Below are 22431 nucleotides of genomic sequence, written 5' to 3'. Positions count from 1 at the left end.
ACCTGTGCAGATAGAACCCGTCACGATGTTCCAGCCCCTAGCACACCGGCAACCCTTCATACTGACGATTCTTAATGACCATCAGGTGGGGGGGGGGGGGGGTGAAGGCAGCAGTTTTGCGGCGAAAGATCAATAGTGAAGCCTGCCTGCAAGCAACTCGGTCTCTCGTCAAGGATTCTGTCTGTAGACGTACATTTATAAAACTCTCAATGAAGTTGGGGGGTGCCTCATATGGTTTTTCCCATGTGAGGAGGGGGGGCGGGTATGTGACGGCTCGCAAACCCAAGGCCCCGTAGGCGGTACTTTGGGGCAGCCGCCACAAATTGTCTGTTGGCTGAAAAATAATTGTTGTTGTTGTTGTTGTGGTCTTCAGTCCTGAGACTGGTTTGATGCAGCTCTCCATGCTACTCTATCCTGTGCAAGCTTCTTCATCTCCCAGTACCTACTGCAACCTACATCCTTCTGAATCTGCTTAGTGTCCTCATCTCTCGGTCTCCCTCGACGATTTTTACCCTCCACACTGCCCTCCAATGCTAAATTTGTGATCCCTTGATGCCTCAAAACATGTCCTACCAACCGATCCCTTCTTCTAGTCAAGTTGTGCCACAAACTTCTCTTCTCCCCAATCCTATTCAATACCTCCTCATTAGATCTATCCACCTTATCTTCAGTATTCTTCTGTAGCACCACATTTCGAAAGCTTCTATTCTCTTCTTGTTCAAACTAGTTATCGTCCATGTTTCACTTCCATACATGGCTACATTCCAAACAAATATTTTCAGAAATGACTTCCTGACACTTAAATCTATATTCGATGTTAACAAATTTCTCTTCTTCAGAAACGCTTTGCTTGCCATTGCCAGTCTACATTTTATATCCTCTCTACTTCGACCATCATCAGTTATTTTACTTCCTAAATAGCAAAACTCCTTTACTACTTTAAGTGTCTCATTTCCTAATCTAATTCCCTCAGCATCACCCGATTTAATTGGACTACATTCCATTATCCTCGTTTTGCTTTTGTTGATGTTCGTCTTATATCCTCTTTTCAAGACACAGTCCATTCTGTTCAACTGCTCTTCCAAGTCCTTTGCCGTCTCTGACAGAATTACAATGTCATCGGCGAACCTCAAAGTTTTTACTTCGTCTCCATGAATTTTAATACCTACTCCAAATTTTTCTTTCCTTTCCTTTACTGCTTGCTCAATATACAGATTGAATAACATCGGGGAGAGGCTACAACCCTGTCTCACTCCTTTCCCAACCACTGCTTCACTTTCATGCCCCTCGACTGTTATGACTGCCATCTGGTTTCTGTACAAATTGTAAATAGCCTTTCGCTCCCTGTATTTTACCCCTGCCACCTTTAGAATTTGAAAAAGAGTATTCCAGTCAACATTGTCAAAAGCTTTCTCTAAGTCTACAAATGCTAGAAACGTAGGTTTGCCTTTTCTTAATCTTTCTTCTAAGATAAGTCGTAAGGTCAGTATTGCCTCACGTGTTCCAGCATTTCGACGGAATCCAAACTGATCCTCCCCGAGGTCTGCATCTACCAGTTTTTCCATTCATCTGTAAAGAATTCGCATTAGTATTTTGCAGCTGTGACTTATTAAACTGATAGTTCGGTAATTTTCACATTTGTCAGCACCTGCTTTCTTTGGGATTGGAATTATTATATTCTTCTTGAAGTCTGAGGGTATTTGGCCTGTCTCATACATCTTGCTCACCAGCTGGTAGAGTTTTGTTATGACTGGCTCTCCCAAGGCCGTCAGTAGTTCTAATGGAATGTTGTCTACTCCGGGGGCCTTGTTCCGACTCAGGTCTTTCAGTGCTCTGTCAAACTCTTCACGCAATATCGTATCACCCATTTCGTCTTCATCTACATCCTCTTCCATTTCCATAATATTGTCCTCAAGTACATCACCCTTGTATAAACCTTCTATATACTCCTTCCACCTTTCTGCCTTCCCTTCTTTGCTTAGAACTGGGTTGCCATCTGAGCTCTTCATATTCATACACGTGGTTCTCTTCTCTCCAAAGGTCTCTTTAATTTTCCTGTAGGCAGTATCTATCTTACCCCTAGTGAGATAAGCCTCTACATCCTTACATTTATCCTCTAGCCATCCCTGTTTAGCCATTTTGCACTTCCTCTCGATCTCATTTTTGAGACGTTTATATTCCTTTTTGCCTGCTTCATTTACTGCATTTTTATATTTTCTCCTTTCATCAATTAAATTCAATATTTCTTCTGTTACCCAAGGATTTCTAGCAGCCCTCGTCTTTTTACCTACTTTATCCTCTGCTGCCTTCACTACTTCATCCCTCAGAGCTACCCATTCTTCTTCTACTGTATTTCTTTCCCCTATTCCTGTCAATTGTTCCCTTATGCTCTCCCTGAAACTCTGTACAACGTCTGGTTCTTTCAGTTTATCCAGGTCCCATCTCCTTAATTTCCCACATTTTTGCAGTTTCTTCAGTTTTAATCTACATGTCATAACCAATAGATTGTGGTCAGAGTCCACATCTGCCCCTGGAAATGTCTTACAACTTAAAACCTGGTTCCTAAATCTCTGTCTTACCATTATATAATCTATCTGATACCTTTTAGTATCTCCAGGGTTCTTCCACGTATACAACCTTCTTTCATGATTCTTAAACCAAGTGTTACCTATGACCAATTTGTGCTCTGTACAAAATTCTACTAGGCGGCTTCCTCTTTCATTTCTTAGCCCCAATCCATATTCACCTACTGTGTTTCCTTCTCTCCCTTTTCCTACACTCGAATTCCAGTCACCCATTACTATTAAATTTTCGTCTCCCTTCACTATCTGAATAATTTCTTTTATTTCATCGTACATTTCTTCAATTTCTTCGTCATCTGCTGAGCTAGTTGGCATATAAACTTGTACTACTGTAGTAGGTGTGGGCTTCGTATCTATCTTGGCCACAATAATGCGTTCACTATGCTGTTTGTAGTAGCTTACCCGCATTCCTATTTTCCTATTCATTATTAAACCTACTCCTGCATTACCCCTATTTGATTTTGTGTTTATAACCCTGTAATCACCTGACCAGAAGTCTTGTTCCTCCTGCCACCGAACTTCACTTATTCCCACTATATCTAACTTTAACCTATCCATTTCCCTTTTTAAATTTTCTAACCTACCTGCCCGATTAAGGGATCTGACATTCCACGCTCCGATCCGTAGAACGCCAGTTTTCTTTCTCCTGATAACGACATCCTCCTGAGTAGTCCCCGCCCGGAGATCCGAATGGGGGACTATTTTACCTCCGGAATATTTTACCCAAGAGGATGCCATCATCATTTAATCATACAGTAAAGCTGCATGTCCTCGGGAAAAATTACGGCTGTAGTTTCCCCTTGCTTTCAGCCGTTCGCAGTACCAGCACAGCAACGCCGTTTTGGTTAATGTTGCAAGGCCAGATCAGTCAATCATCCAGACTGTTGCCCCTGCAACTACTGAAAAGGCTGCTGCTCCTCTTCAGGAACCACACGTTTGTCTGGCCTCTCAACAGATACCCCTCCGTTGTGGTTGCACCTACGGTACGGCCATCTGTATCGCTGAGGCACGCAAGCCTCCCCACCAACGGCAAGGTCCATGGTTCATGGGGGGGAAAAATAATTAATGACAAAAATTGCGCCAGCTAGAATTAAGAGATAACTTATCTTTATTTCTGCCGAAACGTGCACCAGCGATAAAAGACCAAATAATATCCAAGAGTAATCCGCGTACTGAGCCTAGTCGAATACAACAGCAAATATCACACTGCAATGGCTCCGCTATAAACTCCACGAAAGGCTAGCAACAGACAGTCGACAATCGACTGTCCGTCTCGGGGCCAGCGCTCCTCCTTACATGCAAAAGGCAGAGGGCACTGCGGACCCGAGCTCAGCCTTGGCGCGACCTCTTCCGTCGGTGGTGGCGCCCTGAGACGCCGGCGGCCGCGACAGGAACTGTGGCCAGCGATGTCCCGGTCAGGGCGCGCCTGCCCGAGTTGGTTGGTCGTTCGGTTGGTTGGGTCCGTGGATACAACAGGGGTATTAGAAGGAGCCTTTGATGTTTCATTCGTACATGTGTTGAGTCATATACCTCCTACACCGCAGAGGCATCAAGAGAAGCGGCGAACCGTGGGTAAGACGGGGTGCGACATGTCCGTACTGACATTCCGCGGAACTGTGGTGACATCTGGTGCTGTGTGGAATGATTAACTCACTTTACAAGTCACATGAACTTGAGGTGCGACCTCTTCGCATGTGTCGACATCTAACTGTTTGAAGATTGCTTGCCCTCGAGAGCGATGCTTTCCACCAATACAGAGGAATGTTGTACGCATCTTCTCACAGAATGTCGACCTTAAGCGTCGCTAATCCTGGGTATAACGTCATTTGTAAAAAGTTATGGTTTTATCCTATTTCACACTGTATTAATTAATGTTCTTAAACTGCATAATTTATAGTGCAATAGAAATGCGCATAAGGAGAATATATTCGTAAGGGTTCAGAGTTGTTCCGAAAAGAAATTGCCTCCTCTTTCTCATCATTTATTCCTATTTTGTTGTTTTCTTACCACATTCTTTCTATGTGTTTACTGCCCCATAAATGGTCATCTAACTTTTTATGTGCAAATGAGACAATTATTGCATCTTCTGATCTCGAATTATACCTCAACTCGTACTGTGGCTCAGAACGGCATGCCGCTGTGTGTCAATCTGTGTCTTGCCTCAGACTGACTGCAAACTAATTAATTCTACTATAAGATTACCTGGGTTCCGCATCGACGATTACTTCTGTGCGGGTCAGCTGATAGGCCTTAACTGGACTTATTCTACGATAGCTTGTTTGTCACTATCACGTTCATATACATGAAGAGGGCCATAGACACGGGTTCCATGGTAGATGCCATGTTTCTTGACTTCCGTAAGGCGTTCGATACAGTTCCCCACAGGACGCATAATGTCATTCTCAATGGAGAGAAGTCTTCCGAAGTAAGGGTGATTTCAGGTGTGCCGCAGAGGAGTGTCCTAGGACCGTTTCTATTCACAGTATACATAAATGACCTTGTGGATGACATCGGAAGTTCATTGAGGCTTTTTGCGGATGATGCTGTGGTACATCGAGAGGTTGTAACAATGGAAAATTGTACTGAAATGCAGGAGGATCTGCAACGAATTGACGCATGGTGCAGAGAATGGCAATTGAATCTCAATGTAGACAAATGTAATGTGCTGCGAATGCATAGAAAGATAGATCCCTTATCATTTAGCTACAATGCAGCAGGTCAGAAACTGGAAGCAGTTAATTCCATAAAATAATTTGGGAGTGCGCATTAGAAGTCATTTAAAATGGAATGATCATATAAAGTTGAGCGTCGGTAAAGCAGATGCCTGACTGAGATTCATTGGAAGAATCCTAAGGAGATGCAATCCGAAAACAAAGTAAGTAGGTTAAAGTACGCTTGTTTGCCCACTGCTTGAATACTGCTCAGCAGTGTGGTATCCGTACCAGGTACGATTGATAAAAGAGATAGAGAAGATCCAACAGAGAGCAGCGCGCTTCGTTACAGGATCATTTAGTAATCGGGAAAGCGTTACGGAGATGATAGATAAACTCCAGTGGAAGACTCTGCAGGAGAGACGCTCAGTAGCTTGGTACGGGATTTTATTGAAGTTTCGAGAACATACCTTCACCGAGGAGTCAAGTAGTACATTGCTCCCTCCTACGTATACCTCGCGAAGAGACCATGAGGATAAAATCATACATTACAGCCCACACAGAGGCATACCGACAATCCTTCTTTCCACGAACAATACGAGACTGGAAAAGAAGGGAGAAGCGATAGAGGTACTCAAGGTACACTCCGCCACACGCCGTTAGGTGGCTTGCGGAGTATGGATATAGATGTAGAAGATTAAATGATATAACTAGCAGCATATCGCATGCAACTTAACTCTTAAGTAATTATTTCAGACTAAGGGCTTTGTCGTCCGTAATTCTGTCGTTTCACTCTCTTCATGTTGTTACAAGGTGTTTCAAAAATGACCGGTATATTTGAAACGGCAATAAAAACTAAACGAGCAGCGATAGAAATACACCGTTTGTTGCAATATGCTTGGGACAACAGTACATTTTCAGGCGGACAAACTTTCGAAATTACAGTAGTTACAATTTTCAACAACAGATGGCGCTGGAAGTGATGTGAAAGATACAGAAGACAACGCAGTCTGTGGGTGCGCCATTCTGTACGTCGTCTTTCTGCTGTAAGCGTGTGCTGTTCACAACGTGCAAGTGTGCTGTGGACAACATGGTTTATTCCTTAGAACAGAGGATATTTCTGGTGTTGGAATTCCACCGCCTAGAACACACTGTTGTTGCAACAAGACGAAGTTTTCACGGAGGTTTAATGTAACCAAAGGACCGAAAAGCGATACAATAAAGGATCAGTTTGAAAAATTTCAACGGACTGGGAACGTGACGGACGAACGTGCTGGAAAGGTAGGGCGACCGCGTACGGCAACCACAGAGGGCAACGCGCAGCTAGTGCAGCAGGTGATCCAACAGCGGCCTCGGGTTTCCGTTCACCGTGTTGCAGCTGCGGTCCAAATGACACCAACGTCCACGTATCGTCTCATGCGCCAGAGTTTACAGCTCTATCCATACAAAATTCAAACGCGGCAACCCCTCTGCACCACTACCATTGCTGCACGAGAGACATTCGCTAACGATATAGTGCAGAGGATTGATGACGGCGATATGCACGTGGGCAGCATTTGGTTTACGGACGAAGCTTATTTTTACCTGGACAGCTTCGTCAATAAACAGAACTGGCGCATATGGGGAACCGAAAAGCCCTATGTTGCAGTCCCATCGTCCCTGCATCCTCAAAAAGTACTGGTCTGGGCTGCCATTTCTTCCAAAGGAATCATTGGCCCATTTTTCAGATCCGAAACGATTACTGCATCACGCTCATAAACGATTACTGCATCACACTATCTGGACATTCTTCGTGAATTTGTGGCGGTACAAACTGCCTTTGACGACACTGCGAACACCTCGTGGTTTATGCAAGATGGTGCCCGGCCACATCGCACGGCCGACGTCTTTAATTTCATGAATGAATATTTCGATGATCGTATGATTGCTTTGGGCTATCCGAAACATACAGGAGGCGGCGTGGATTGGCCTCCCTATTCGCCAGACATGAACCCCTGTGACTTCTTTCTGTGGGGACACTTGAAAGGCCAGGTGTACCTCCAGAATCCGGAAACAATTGAACAGCTGAAGCAGTACATCTCATCTGCATATGTAGCCATTCCGCCAGACACGTTGTCAAAGGTTTCGGGTAATTTCATTCAGAGACTACGCCATATTATTGCTACACATGGTGGATATGTGGAAAATATCGTACTATAGAGTTTCCCAGACCGCAGCGCTATCTGTTGTTGACAATTGTAACTACTGTAATTTCAAAAGTTTGTCTGCCTGAAAATGTACTGTTGTCCCAAGCATATTGCAACAAACGGTGTATTTCTATCGCTGCTCATTTAGTTTGTATTGCCGTTTCAAATATACCGGTCATTTTTGAAACACCCTGTATATTTGCCTGTTACATTGTCTTATGTACAACCTATACAGTCCGTCCACATGAATATTGTCCATAATCCCTCATACACTGCTGAGATCAGAACGGAAGCCAGTTCCTCTCCCACAGAAAAATGGTCTAACGCCATTGGTGATTTCTGCGAGTGTTACCCCCATTCGGTCTGCAGCCACGCTCCGTCATACTGGCCCCCCATGCCAGCTTCTTGCTTTCTGGGATTCGCCACCTCCATAAGGAAACGATACACGAATATCCACACATGCCGGTGATTGTTATGAAGCTCTCTGTGAACTATGAGCTTGTACTATGACATAATTAACAGTCTCCCCAAAAGCTCGCGCGTGTAAGACGTCGCGTTGATGGAAGTGAATGGCTTAGCAGCCTCTTGTTTGCCTGCGTTATGTGATACCGACAGATATACAAAACTCAGATTTGTACGTGAGAACACAATGTAACTGTCTCACATTCGAACCCACGGCTGTATGCTATTATAGAAATTGACAGTATGTTCAGTAATATACATGATAAGAATACACAGGATGTCAGTTGTTCACAGGGATGTATAGAGCTACTGCATGCAGGAGTGAAGTGAACTGCAGAAGGGAAATAAGAGAATTTGATAAACGTGGTTGAAGGGGTCGAGCATAGAAAAATTTATTGATGGTAGGTAAAACAGAACTTGGAAAATGTCAGTTACATGATCTAAGTCTGCCTTTTACAAAGGCACTGAGCAGTGGAAGAATTCAGCTTAGGTAACATACTTTCACACAGTGTCGCCTAAACAATAATAAATATATACAGTGTGTCCCAGGAATGTCTCGACAAATTTAGTGAGGTTGCAGAGGGTAAAGAGATGAAGAAATCGAGGATAGGAACCCACATCCGGAGACGTCATCTAATAACGCTACACAATCTCGAAGTTACAGGCACCACCGCTTGCCACTAGACAAACCCTTCTGCAGCAAACGTGACTTTCAAGATTCACTGACCGTAAGCGGAACGTGTCGCAATGTTGTTTGTTGTTCAGTGGTAGCGACTGATTGCCACAGTCGCCAGTGGAAAAGACGGAGCCAGCTACTACACTTGTCTCCCATGAATGCGCTGATCTGTTGCCTTGCTGGATGACATTACTGGACACAGGTTTCCATCTACAGTTTATTTTCCGAAAATCACTGGAGATTTTAGAGGTTTCCAGGGAAAAAAATGAACTACAGATGGAAACCCGTGTCTTAAACCATCATCCACTGGGGCAACAGAGCTCCAACTGTGTCCTCCACAGCTCTTGGTCTAGTGGAGAGCGTTGCTGTCTCTGGATCTCGGGGTCCTGGGTTCGATTTCCGGTTGGCTTGGGAATGTTATCGGCCTGGGGACTGGTTGTTTTTGTTGTACTCATCATTTCATCATCATAATCATCATCATCATTCGTGAAAGGGGCTAGACAGAATTGGGAAAAGAAATTGGTCTGTGTAAAAATTGCGACTTTTACGGGCGCTGATGACCGCTTAGTTGAGCGCTCCGCAAACCAAATATCATCATACAACTGGCTCCATCTTCTCCACCAGCAACGTTCCAACTCCGGTCAGTCAACGTACAAAGTCATGTTTGCTGACGAAGGGGTGACCTAACAGCAGGCACCGACGCCTGTAACTTCGACGGTATGTAACACAGCGCTATGTAGCGTCATTGGATGACGTTTCCGGAAACGGTTCCCTAACTTCGATTTCTTCCTGAAGAGTTACTCTACAACATCATGAAATTTGTCACAACATGTCAGGGACACCCTACATACACTGAAGAGCCAAAGAACCAAGTACACCTGCCTAATATCGTGTAGGGGCCCCGACGATCATGCCCAAGTGCCGCAGCGATATCAGAGATTTGATGTTTTGCCAGATTCCGTTTATTCACGGTACACTCGTGAAGTGCTCATACGGAAAAATCCCCACTTCATCGCTACCGCGGAGACACTGCGTCCCATCGCTTGTGCGCCGACTATAACACCACGTTCAAACTCAAACCCACTTATATCTTGATAACCTGCCGTTGTAGCAGCAGTAACCGATTTAACAAATGAGCAAAACACTTGTTGTCAGAAATGTGTTGCCGACCGCAACGTCGTATTCTGCCTCTTTACATATCTCTGTTTTGAATACACATGCGTATACCAGTTTCTTTGTGTGTGTGTTTGTGTGTGTGTGTATGTGTGTGTGTGTGTGTGTGAAGTCTTTTTACGGCTTTGAAGCAAATCGCTCCTTTCTACACGGTCCTTTTCTCATTGTCAAGAGAGAGCGTATTTAACATTGAGTCCACACACGAGATAGGCTCTTGTCATGTAACGTAGGGCCATCCTGGACTGAAGGGAACCCTGTGTGGCTCCTCACACATTTAAGAATCCTTTTCCAGAATGATACGGCTGTAGTTGACACAAATACACGTTTCATCAGGCCACGCTAGAGTCCCACTTATTGCACGGTCTAAAAATTCCGGTGAAACGGATATTACTCGCAGGTTCTGCATAGCGGGAGGTCCGCAGCGTTCTTCATCTCTTTGTCTCTTTTGCAGGCGGTAATTACGTCAGGTCTTAACGGGCGTGCGCTCTCAAGCTTTTGTCTGCGCCGAAGTCGTAATGAAATTCTCTTTGTTATCGCGTGTTTATCCCGCGCTATATTCAGCGCAGCGGGCACGGATTAGCAGAGCACGCCACAGACAGGTTGAAAACCGTGTTGATTATGGAGAGATGGCCGGAAAACCAATCCTGAGGATTCCATGCTGGCTATACGGCGGAACAGAATTGCACGCTTCTGGGAAGGGTTTTGCTGTTAACGAACGTTGTCCGACTTCTGCTAGTCACATTTGCTAGACGTAATGATTCATCGTTTAATTTTTCTCGTAATTATTACTGACTCAGTACATTTACGTAAGTTTCCTGCAGACCCTATTTTAAAACATTTTGACGGTGTCTGAAAGGTCAGTGCAGGATTTGTTTACCTCTGGTACAAGCAGTATTCTTGTAACATGCCAATAAAAGTTACTTTTGAGCAGCTTACAGAGAAGAACGAAGGAAGAGTAGAGTGGACGTCCCGTCGACGGTGGAGTCGTTGAAGATGGATCACGTCCTCACACTAGGGCAGACAGTCGGCTAAAAGTTTCTTAGAGGAACCCTAATTTACTTGGCGTATGCTCCCACAGTTTTATGCACTTTGCCGTCTCAATCGGTACTTTGCAGATCATTCCTGTTCGATGTAAGAAATGGCAGAATGATCAGACAAGTTATATTCATCTTCACTCCTTCTTCACGCGAAAATATGGGAAGTACTTTGTTATCTCTAATCTCCCTTGCGTTTCATCTTTCGTTCCAATAGCGATGGACACCAGTTTTCTCTATGTTCAACGGCAGGGACCTGTCGGGTGAATTATACGTCGCATATGCTCTATTCCTGCCCAATACTTAAGAATGATATGATCGTGTTCGAACGTGAATTTAGTTTTTTATATATATGGTCTTCAGTCCAGAGACTGGTTTCCTGCGGCTCTCCATGCCACTCTCTTCTGTGCAAGCTTCTTCATCTCCAAATAACTATTGCAGCCTACATACTTCTGAATGAGATTATTATATTCACCTCTTGGTCTCCCTCTACGAGTTTTACCATCCGCGCATCCCTCCAGTACTAAATTGATAATCCCTTGCCTCAGAACCTGTCCTTCCAACCGATCCCTTCTTCTAGTCAAGTGGTCCTAAAAATTCCTCTTCTCCACAATTCTGTTCAGCACCTGTTACGTGATCTATCCATCTAATCTTCATGATACTTACGTAGCTCCACATTTTGAAAGCTTCTGTTCTCTTCTTGTCTAAACTACTTGTAGTCCATGTTTCACATCCATACATGGCTACACTCCATACAGACAATTTGATGGAAGACTTCCTGACACTTAAATCTATACTTGATGTCAACAAATTTCTCTTCTTCAGAAACACTTTCGTTGCCATTGCCAGACTACATTTTATATCCACTCTACTTAAACCATTATAAGTTATTTTGTTGCCGAAATATCAAAATTCATATACTATTTTAAATATCTCATTTCCTAATCTAACTCCCTCAGCATCACCAGACTTAAATGGATTACATTCTATTATCCTCGTTTTGCTTCTGTTGATGTTCATCTTATACCCTGCTTTCAAGACAATGTCCATTCCGTTCAACTGCTCTTCCGCGTCTTTTGCTGCCCCCGACAGAATTACAGTGTCATCGGCGAACCTCAGACTTTTTATTTCTTCTCCATGGATTTTAATTCCCACTCCAAATTTTTATTTTGTTTCCTTTACTGCTTGCTCAATAAACAGATTGAATAACATCGAGGAATAGGCAACAACCCTATCTCACTCCCTTCCCAACCACTGCTTCCCTTTCATGCCCCTTGACTCTTATAACTGCCATCTGGTCTCTGCACAAATTGCAAATAACCTTTCGCTCGCTGTATTTTACCCCTACCACCTTCAGAATTTGAAAGAGAGTAGGTTTGCCTTTCCTTAATCTAGCTTCCAAGGTCAATCCTATTGTCGTTATTGCCCACGCTTTCCCACATTTCTTCTCCGAAGAAGGATTTTACCAGTTTTTCCATTCGGCTGTAAAGAATTCGTATTAATACTTTGCAGTCGTAACTTATTAAACTGATAGTCCGGTAATTTCCAAACCTGTCAACACCTGCTTTCTTTCGCATTGGAATTATTATATACTTCGCCTGTCTCGTACATCTTGCTAACCAGATGGTAGAGTTTTTCAGGGCCCGCTCTCTCAAGGCCGTCAGCAGTTCTAATGGAATGTTGTCTAGTCTCGGTGCCTTATTTCGATTTAGGTCTTTCAGTGGTCTGTCAGATTCTTCAGGTAGTATCATATCTCTCATTTCAGCTTCATCTACATCCTCTTCCATTTCCGTAATACTGTCCACAAGTACACCGCCCATGGTAATATATCCTCTATATACTCCTTCCACCTTTCTGATTTCCCTTCTTTGCTTAGAACTGGTTTCTCATCTGAGCTCTAGATATTCATACAAGTGGTTCTCTTTTCTCCAGAGACCGAGCGAGGTGGCGCTGTGGTTAGACACTGGACTCGCATTCGGGAGGACGACGGTTCAATCCCGCGTCCGGCCATCCTGATTTAGGTATTCCGTGATTTCTCTAATATCACTTCAGGCAAATGCCGGGATGGTTCCTGTGAAAGGACACGGTTGACTTCCTTCCCCATCCTTCCATAATCTGATGAGACTGATGACCTCGCTGTCTGCTCTCCTTCCTCAAAAACAATTACACATTTTCTCCAAAGGTCTCTTTAATTTTCGTGCAGTCAGTATATATCTTCCCCGTGGTGCTATATGCCTCTACGTCCTTACATTTGTCCTCTAACCATCCCTGTTTACGCATTTTGCACTTACTGTCGATCTCTTTTTTGAGATGTCTGTAATCCTTTTTGGCTGCTTCATTCTCTGCATTTTTATATTTTCTCCTTTCCTCAATTAAATTCAGTATCTCCTCTGTTACCCAAGGAATTCTCCTAGCCCACAGCTTTTTACCTACTTGACCTTCTGCTACCTTCACTATTTCATCTCTCTAAGTTACCCATTTTTTCTACTGTATTTCTTTTCCCCGTTCTTGTCAATCGTTCGATAATGCTCTCTCTGAAACTTTCTACAACCTCTGGCTCCGTCTGTTCATTCAGGTCCCAGCTACTTAAATTCCTACCTTCTTGCAGTTTCTGCATTTTTAATTTACAGTTCATAACCAATAGATTGTGGTCAGAATCCACGTCTGCCCCTGGCAATGTCTTACAATTTAAAACCTGGTTCCTAAATCTCTGTCTTACCATTATGTAATCTATTGGAAACATTGCAGTGTCTCCAGGCCTCTTCCATGTATACAACTTTCTTTCATGATGCTTAAATCAAATGTTATCTATGATCAACTTATTCTGTGTGCAAAATTCTACAGCTCGGCCTTCTATAGAAACCCAGTCCCATATGACTATTAAACTTTCGTCTTCGTTCACTATCTGAATAATTTCTTTTATCTCACCATACATCTCTTCAATCTCTTCGACATCTGAGGAGCTAGTTGGCATATAAACTTGTACTACTGTGGTAGGCGTGGGCTTCTTATCTCCCTTGGCTACAATAATGGGTTGACTATGCTGTTCATAATAGTTTAACCACGCTTCTATATTTTTATTCGTTATTACACCTGCCCCTGTATTACCGCTATTTGATTTTGTATTTATAACCCTGTAGTCAACTGACCAGATGTCTTGTTCCTCCTGCCACCTAACTTCACTAATTCCCACTATGTCTAACATTAATCTATCTATTTCCCTTTTGAAATTTTCTAACCTACCTACCCGATTAAGGGTTCGGACATTTCACGCGCCGATCCGTAGAATGCTAGTTTTGTTTCTTGTGATAACAACGTCTTCCTGAGTAGTCTTCCCCGGAGATCCGAATAAGGGACTATTTTACCTCCGGAATATTTTACCCAAGAGGACGCCATCGTCATTTCAACCATACAGTAAAGCTGAGAACCCTCTTGAAATATTACAGCTGTAGTTTCCCTTTGCTTTCAGGCGTTCGCAGTACCAGCACAGTAAGGCCGTTTTGCTTAATGTTACAAGGCGAGATCAATCAATCATCCAGACTGTTGCCCTGCAACTATTGAAAAGGCTTCTGCCCCTCTTCAGAAACTACACGTTTGTTTGGCCTTTCAACAGACACCCCTCCATTGATGTTACACCTAAGGTACGGCAACCCTTCCCACGAACGGCTAGGTCTATGGTTCGTTGGGGGGAGGGGGGGAACTTGAATTATAAGAAAGACATTTTACAGTCTCTTGCAGTAACAATTAACTTTACTTTTATACTAATATGGAAAATATTAATGAAATATTGTACAACGCTTCAGAATGTTTTGTCATGTCGTAAGTCGTTTCTTATTAACAAGAGCTGTTTGATCTTTACAGTTATCAAATTGCGGACTGACAGGGTGTACGTATCATTATTCTGAAACGCAATAGCCGCCCGTTGTCGCCGAGCAGTTCTAGGCGCTTCATTCTTGAACCGCGCTGCTGCCACGGTGGCAGGTTCGAATTCTGCCTCGGGCATGGATGTGTGATGTCCTTAGATTAGTTAGGTTTAAGTAGTTCTAAGTCTAGGGGACTGATGATCTCATGTGTTAAGTCCCATAATGCTTAGAACCGTTTGAACTATTTTTGAAACGTAATAATGAAACTTGATTACTGAAGTTGCAGTCAGTAAGTTGGTAACAGCGCTTTACATAAAAACTATAATCAGATTTAGTTTGAATATTTCCATACAGAGTTTTGTAATAAAATGTAATTTGTTATGTGTAAAAAAAATTTAAGGTGAAAGCTTTCAAGTACTATGGTCGGTGATATATCATTGTGCACAATTTATATCATAGTATGACCATTATGCAAGAGGTAAAGTGAAATTTGTTAATTGATGTACAGCAGTTTGGGGTATGACTTTTCCTGCCTACGTTCCTTCCATCATCGCTTCGGTACTGCTGACCTCACGCACTAATTTCGCTGTCGACGTATTGGGGAGTCATATTCCACGTAAGAGTCAGTTAAATCACGCCAACTTTCATCGAAGTGTCGTCTGTGGGCTAATATCCGTTAACGTGGCGGCACAGAGCACGATGATTTAAACAACCCTGATAACATAGCTTGGTAGTAGGGCTGCGGACGGTCATTTTACCAACTTCTGGTGGCTCTTACAACAATCACGAAACACATTTAGAAAAAGGTCGTACTTGTAATTTTTATGTACACATTGATTCATTTAACATCCAAAATTAGCAACACGCGACCCTCTATTACATCGAGCCAGATCTTCTCCCTACTTTACACGTCATGTAAGGGACGAACAAGACGTTGCATTTCGACAACGGTACAACCGAGAATCGGTACGACGATCAGCAAAATCGGCATCACTTTTGAGGCAATTATACTTCCGATGGTCCGGGTTGATGATACCTTTTTGGAAAAACACCGTGTCGTGTTGCGTGAAGATGGCCAGGAGTCTTCGGCATTTCAGTGCCTTTTTTAAGGAACCATAGACGTGATAACTGCTCGGGCAGAGACCAGCAGTACGGAGCGAGTGTTCGAGTGTCTCCAACTTGGCTCGGCGTAACTTCTGCGTCAGGACAGTTGCAGTACGGGTGGTGCGTTGTCATGGAGCAGGAGCCAAGAACTTGGCTCACCATCCCACTGTGGTGGTTTTCGAGAGACACGCTGTCCCACCCTCTTCATTCTCCAGTGGGTGTCTACTGGTGTTTGTCCTTCGGCAGCCAAGAAAAGAGTAACAGCACTTGGTCTTGATTGGATGCATTTGGTAATAACGTTGTCATAGCCCACGTTTTCGCACTTACGCACACACGAATGACACGAATACCACAAAATTCCTTGCATACACGTCTGTGCTTACGTACCCGTATCGGAATCGTGCTCCGTTGCGTATACTCTGCAAACAACACCTCAAATGGAAACTTTTTGATCGCAACTTATACCCTACAATAAGCATATTTGAACGGTAAATTCGGGCGGTTCACAAACAACAACTCAACTACACATGTTATTGCACAACGTTATCGTGGAAGTAGGGGCCAAGAGGTGCCGGTGAAATAAGGCACACTGCTAAAGATACCTTTTTTTTAAAAAAACTTTCTCAATAACAAACTTTTAAGTCTGGCATTTCTTTAAAAAAATTTCAAAATTATTTCAAATAGCTTGGCAATTTTCATTATGAAAAGGAGATTACCAAGTATGAAATTAACAACTTCCCAATAATAAGATTTCAACTTGACACACACACACACACACACACACACACATATATATATATATATATATATATATATATATATATATATATATATATATATATATATATATATATATATATATCTGTGTGTGTGTGTGTCAAGTTGATATATATATATATATATATATATATATATATATATATATATACAAGGTAGAAAAATACTTGTCTCTCGCCAGTTACATAATTTACAATTGTTACAATAAAAATGTGAATAAGCCAACACAAAAACCTTCCCATTAAAGGCAGTTCCCCCCCAAAAAATATTCCTTAGCTCGGTGAGGGAGTGACACGTGTAAAGGGGCCAAAATCACAATAGGCGAAATAGTTATTGGTGGTCTACAGGGCCACAGCAGATCAGAAACTTCCATTATACGCCACCACCTCCCCGAGTTACACAAAACCAGAAGATGTAGCAAGGGCGTTGTCTGCACAGATTCCGAACCAAAGAGACACGCGACACCGACCCTATATCATCCAATCGAGGTGTGAATGAAACGGCCCGACCAAGAAGCAATTACCACATTCCTGCGGACAGGCAAAGAAAAACTGTGGTGGGAAGACCCAACAAAACCACTGGTGTAGAGACTCATACATTTCACTAGAACTTGAAAATCTCTGTAACATAAAAACGGTACTCAACTTCTCACACTCCACCACAGCGCCGGGAAAACACGTCGCACTTCCAAATGCTCGTCAGAGCCGACCGCTGCCAGTGGTTTCAACGGCCGATAAGAAGACATGCGGTCCCACGCGCCGATCTCCTGCACCACGGCTTCTAAGCTTCATAAGCTACGTACATGCGGGTAAGGTAGACGGAGCCCCTGACAGCCGAGAGGTCGGCCAAAACACGTGGCGAGCAGTTCACGATCCCCAACTCGCGCCACCATCTCTCTGGGTCACCGCCCGGGACGTACTCCTCGATCGTCACGCGGACCGTACACTTGCTCCACCTCCCGCCAGAGGGCGGTAGCGATCCAAACAGCGCGCCGAACGGAAAGCGCCACCGCAAATACTAGACGCGAAGCGAAAGCACTCCGCCTGGTGCGCTTTTCGAAGAGCCGGACACAACTACGGGTCAGTATTGTAAATTATATTTAATGTAAAATACGACGTTTGGAAACTCTGCAGAACAGAAGAAAACCCACACAGTTTAGACACATTCGTGGGACAGACAACAATAAATTCAAAGTACAAGAAGGAGATGTATACTATGTGCTTGGAGTAACGGACATGAGGGAAGGGTGGGAAAAGGGGGAGGAGTAGGAATTTGATGAAAGACAGTCAATGGGAGTAGCGGAAATGAAAGATGGGTAGCTGAATGAGAAATGAAAAGAGAAAAAGGTCACCTGTGAAAAGATGAAAGTCCTTACTTCAATGTTTAACGTAGGAAAAGTTAGCCTGACAACTGAAATTCTGGGAGATTTTATTGGGGCGAGAGAACGAAATGCTTCAGCTTCTACTCAAATGCAGCAGGGAACTTAATTCGGGACTGAGAGCGAAGTGGTTTGTTCCAGATGCGGACAGCAGCCACAGAGGAGGGGTTAGCGAATGCTTTTGTTCCACAGAAGGGCACAACTAGGATACTACAGAAGTTATCGCTCCTCAGAGTCATGACGCGAATTCTGTCTGGTGTTTCTGCGTATATTTACAATTTCATGTCCATTATAATTATCCGGGTTGTTATGCCGTGGTCGGTTGGTGAATTCATTGTCAAATCCCAAAGTTTCGTCCCCGACCGCGGGAGACATCTTCAAGGGGATCTGTAGCTACTGACAGTAGAATTCACCAACCGACCACGGCATAACAGCCCGGATAACTATAATGGACATGACATTTCAGGCCGTGAAAGTCTACATTTCAGTATTTACAATTTCACTTTTGCCACTTGTAATTGGAATAAGCACAAACAAGTATTGGTCATCACTTCCTTCTTGCGCTGCCCGCCGGTGACTACAAGCGTCGGTTTGTTCCCTTATACAGTGTTATTGTTAAAGCGTAACATTACAGGGGGATTCCATAAAGTGTATCCGAATTAGTCTAATGCGATATTCGTTTTATCGATATGCGTCACGTGGAACAATGAAACACTGTGGACAACCGGTGCTCCGGCAGCAGCTTGCACCCCGCTGTGCCCCACACTGACCGCTGCCGCCATGCAGCTCCGCTGCTCAGTCGTTGCTAGCGTACCGCTTATCCACAGGGTTTCACTGTTCCGCGTAGTACAGTGAGATGACGAAAGTCAAGGGATACCTGCTAATACCGTGTCAGGCACATTTTGCCTTCTGTAGCGCAGCAACTCATCGTCGCCTAGACTCAACAAGTAGTTGGAAGTTCCCTGCAGAAATATTCAGCCATGCTGCCTCTATATCCGTCCAGAAGTGCTCATATGTTGCCTGGTGCAGGATTTTGAACACGACCTGATCTGTCCATTATGTCCCACAATTGGTCGAGGAGATTCATGTCGGTCGATATGGGTGGCCAAATCAGTCCTCGAATTAGCGAACAATCTTGGTCTGGTGATATGGTGCTTTGTCATCCATTAAAATTCCATCTATGTTTGGGAACATGAAATCCACAAATGATTGCAAGTGGTCTCCGAGTATTCGAACCCAATCATTTCCAATCACTGATCAATTCGGCTGAATCAGAAGGCGCAGTCCACTTGTAACGTTCCCTGGCAGTACACACACTATTAATAAAATGAAATGACATTTAATTGTACTATGTACGCCGCTATGAACCAATTCGTATGTACTGTAATTGTTTAACAAAAAATGTTATTTAATTTTGTGTAAAGGACGTTGGTTATAGTTGTAATATTTTCTGTAATAATACAAAAATGATTCAAATGGCTCTGAGCACTATGGGATTCAACTGCTGTGGTCATCAGTCCCCTAGAACTTAGAACTACTTAAACCTAACTAACCTAAGGACATCACACGCATCCATGCCAGAGGCAGGATTCGAACCTGCGACCGTAGCAGTCGCACGGTTCCGGACTGCGCGCCTATAACAGCGAGACCACCGCGGCCGGCGTGTAATAATATTCTCCATGTATTTCTATACTTATAATGTAATTACGAAATATGTTAATATCTGCGATGAAAAAATGTGAAATATAGCGACAGAGGAAAATAATGTTGTAAGATTGCAAACAGACATTCGCAATCAGCAATAATACAAATAGCGCCACATAATGTGCATTCTTTGTCGTCTTCCTAAAGAGGTGAGAGAGAGAGGAACCTGTGACGTAACATTATATGAACGAGTAGACTTCGTTTGTCCGTATCTATCTTTAGCCGCCATTAGAGGAGAAATTATAAAGGTGTGTTCAACGGCTCTGAGCACTATGGGACTTAACATCTATGGTCATCAGTCCCCTAGAACTTAGAACTACTTAAACCTAACTAACCTAAGGACATCACACACATCCATGCCCGAGGCAGGATTCGAACCTGCGACCGTAGCAGTCACGCGGCACCGGACTGAGCGCCTAGAACCGCTAGACCACCGCGGCCGGCATAAAGGTGTGTAATTTTAATTATTGATATGATCCAAATACGTTATAATTTATCAAAATTGTGTATTACTAATGTAAATTAGCTTGCCCATGTAATCTATAACATTTCTTTAAAGAATTTTCAGCACTTTTAGCGATTATCGTTGGTGTTGCTGGGCTGTGCCGCGACCGAACGATTTGCAGCGCCGGCATATTTAAAAAATTGTTCCGCTATAAAATTAACCAAACCCATAAATCGGGAGCACGTAAAATTAGCAGTGAATTACGAAATATTTTTTCTTTTACAGCGATTCTGAGGCTGACTGAATTTATTACTGGTTTTTCATTTGTGCATTCATAGGCGGATAATTCAAATGGTTCAATTGGCTCTGAGCACTATGGGACTCAACTGCTGTGGTCATTAGTCCCCTAGACCTTAGAACTACTTAAACCTAACTAACCTAAGGACATCACACACATCCATGCCCGAGGCAGGATTCGAACCTGCGACCATAGCAATCGCACGGTTCCGGACTGAAGTGCCTAGAACCGCGAGACCACTGCGGCCGGCGGCGGATAATTAACGTTGAAGTTGTTAATCTGTTGGTTCTTTCCATTTCTAAAGCAAATAACTTAAACGTATAGTGAAGTGTGTTTTGTCAATGATAATTAAACGTTCAGGTCGGCTTGGCAATATTGAACCATTTTATGCTAACAGGGACAGTCTTGTGTTCCATGGCTAACGCCGGGAAATAATTCAGTAAATAATTAAAAACCCACTGCATCTAGAAAATGTGTGCCAAGGCCGAAATACGTAAAAAAATTAATTTAAATAAGTTTCAAATAAATGTTATTAACCAGTTAGTTTGAATTTATCAGCATGAGAGGGTTGCTAAGGTTCACGTAATTTTAAATGTGCTTAATTCTGTCTACATGAATTTTTATTACCACACGTAAATAAGGGGTTCTACAACAAAGTTCGTACTGAAAGAGTAAATAACATAAATATTTAAAGCCATTTCAGTCCCCATTTTCATCCATTCTCATTGTTACATAGTAACAATTTTTTTTCTCTCATTAAACATTCCATATAAACGCAGCCGACACCATTATGAGCCACCATAAGCTAGCATAGCTCCATGTTGACAACTTGGGTCCATGTCTTCGTGATGTCTGCGCCACACTCGGACTCTCCCATCAGCCATTGCCAACTTAAATCGGAACACGTCCCACCTAACCACACGGTTTACAGCTATCTAGGGTCCAACCGACATGCCCACGAGCCCAGGAGAGGTACTAAGAGCGACGTCGTGTGTTAGGAAAGGCACTCGCATCGAACGTCTGCTGCCGTAGCCCATTAACGCCAAATTTCGCTTAACTTGCCGAAGGCGTACGTTCAGGCAGTGTTGTTGTCTGTTGGAACTGACAACTCTACGCTAACGCCACTGTTGTCGGTCGTTACGTGAAGGCCGTCGGTCACCTCGTTTTCCGTGGTGAGAGGTGATGCCTGAAGTTTGGTATTCTCGGCACAGTCTTGACATTGTGGATCTGCGAATACTGAATTCTCTAACAATTTCCGCAGTAGACAGTCCCATGTTTCTAGCAAAATCTACTGTTCCACATTAATGTGTGGTAATTCCCATTGTGGGACCATAATCACATATGGAACCTTCTCACATGGATCATCCGAGCACAGATGAGAACTCAGCCAATGAACTACCCTCATATGCCTTATGTACGCCAGACTACCACCATCTCTATAGAAGCAAATCGCTATTCCATGACTTCTGGCATCGCACTGAAAATGTCGCTGAAACGAATATCGCACTAGACTAATTTGGGACCGTTCTATAGCAATGGGAGGTAACATTATGCATTAAAAATCATTTTGTATCGGGAAACAAATCGACACTTTTAGTCTCTGGTGGGCGTCGCATGAAAGACGTGATGACCGATAATTGTTTGTGCTGCCCCAGCTGAAAACTGCAAATATCAGACGAAACCCTAGAGAAAATGCGCCTGGCGACTCTTATGAAGGACACCTGGTGTAAGTAAGACCTTGCGTTTCAGTTATGAAGAACTGATAGGTATCTGAAGTCTGTTGCTAGATACTGGGGTTCAGGAGTTGTGACGAGTGGCAATTTTAAATTTGGTACCATCGATACTATCAGCTACACTCGTCCATTTTCGCTATAGTGGTACATTGCCTACGGTATACCTTTAAGAGAGCGTACCAGGTGTCTTCATATTGACTTATGTCCGTGTAAGAAGAACTCATTTGTAACAGCAACGACAGCAAGTGCAAAAACTAATGGATTGGCTGTTATGGTCAAGGATTCTATGGGTCATACCCTTTCAGCTCTCGAGATCCTGGAGAGTTAGGGTGTTTTCATTACGTTATAGTGACTCTTATCTTACG

Source organism: Schistocerca gregaria, chromosome 4 (assembly GCF_023897955.1).
Source record: "Schistocerca gregaria isolate iqSchGreg1 chromosome 4, iqSchGreg1.2, whole genome shotgun sequence".
Lineage (NCBI taxonomy): Eukaryota > Metazoa > Arthropoda > Insecta > Orthoptera > Acrididae > Schistocerca > Schistocerca gregaria.
The sequence above is the reverse complement of the archived record's forward strand: the minus strand, read 5'-3'. Positions refer to the sequence as shown.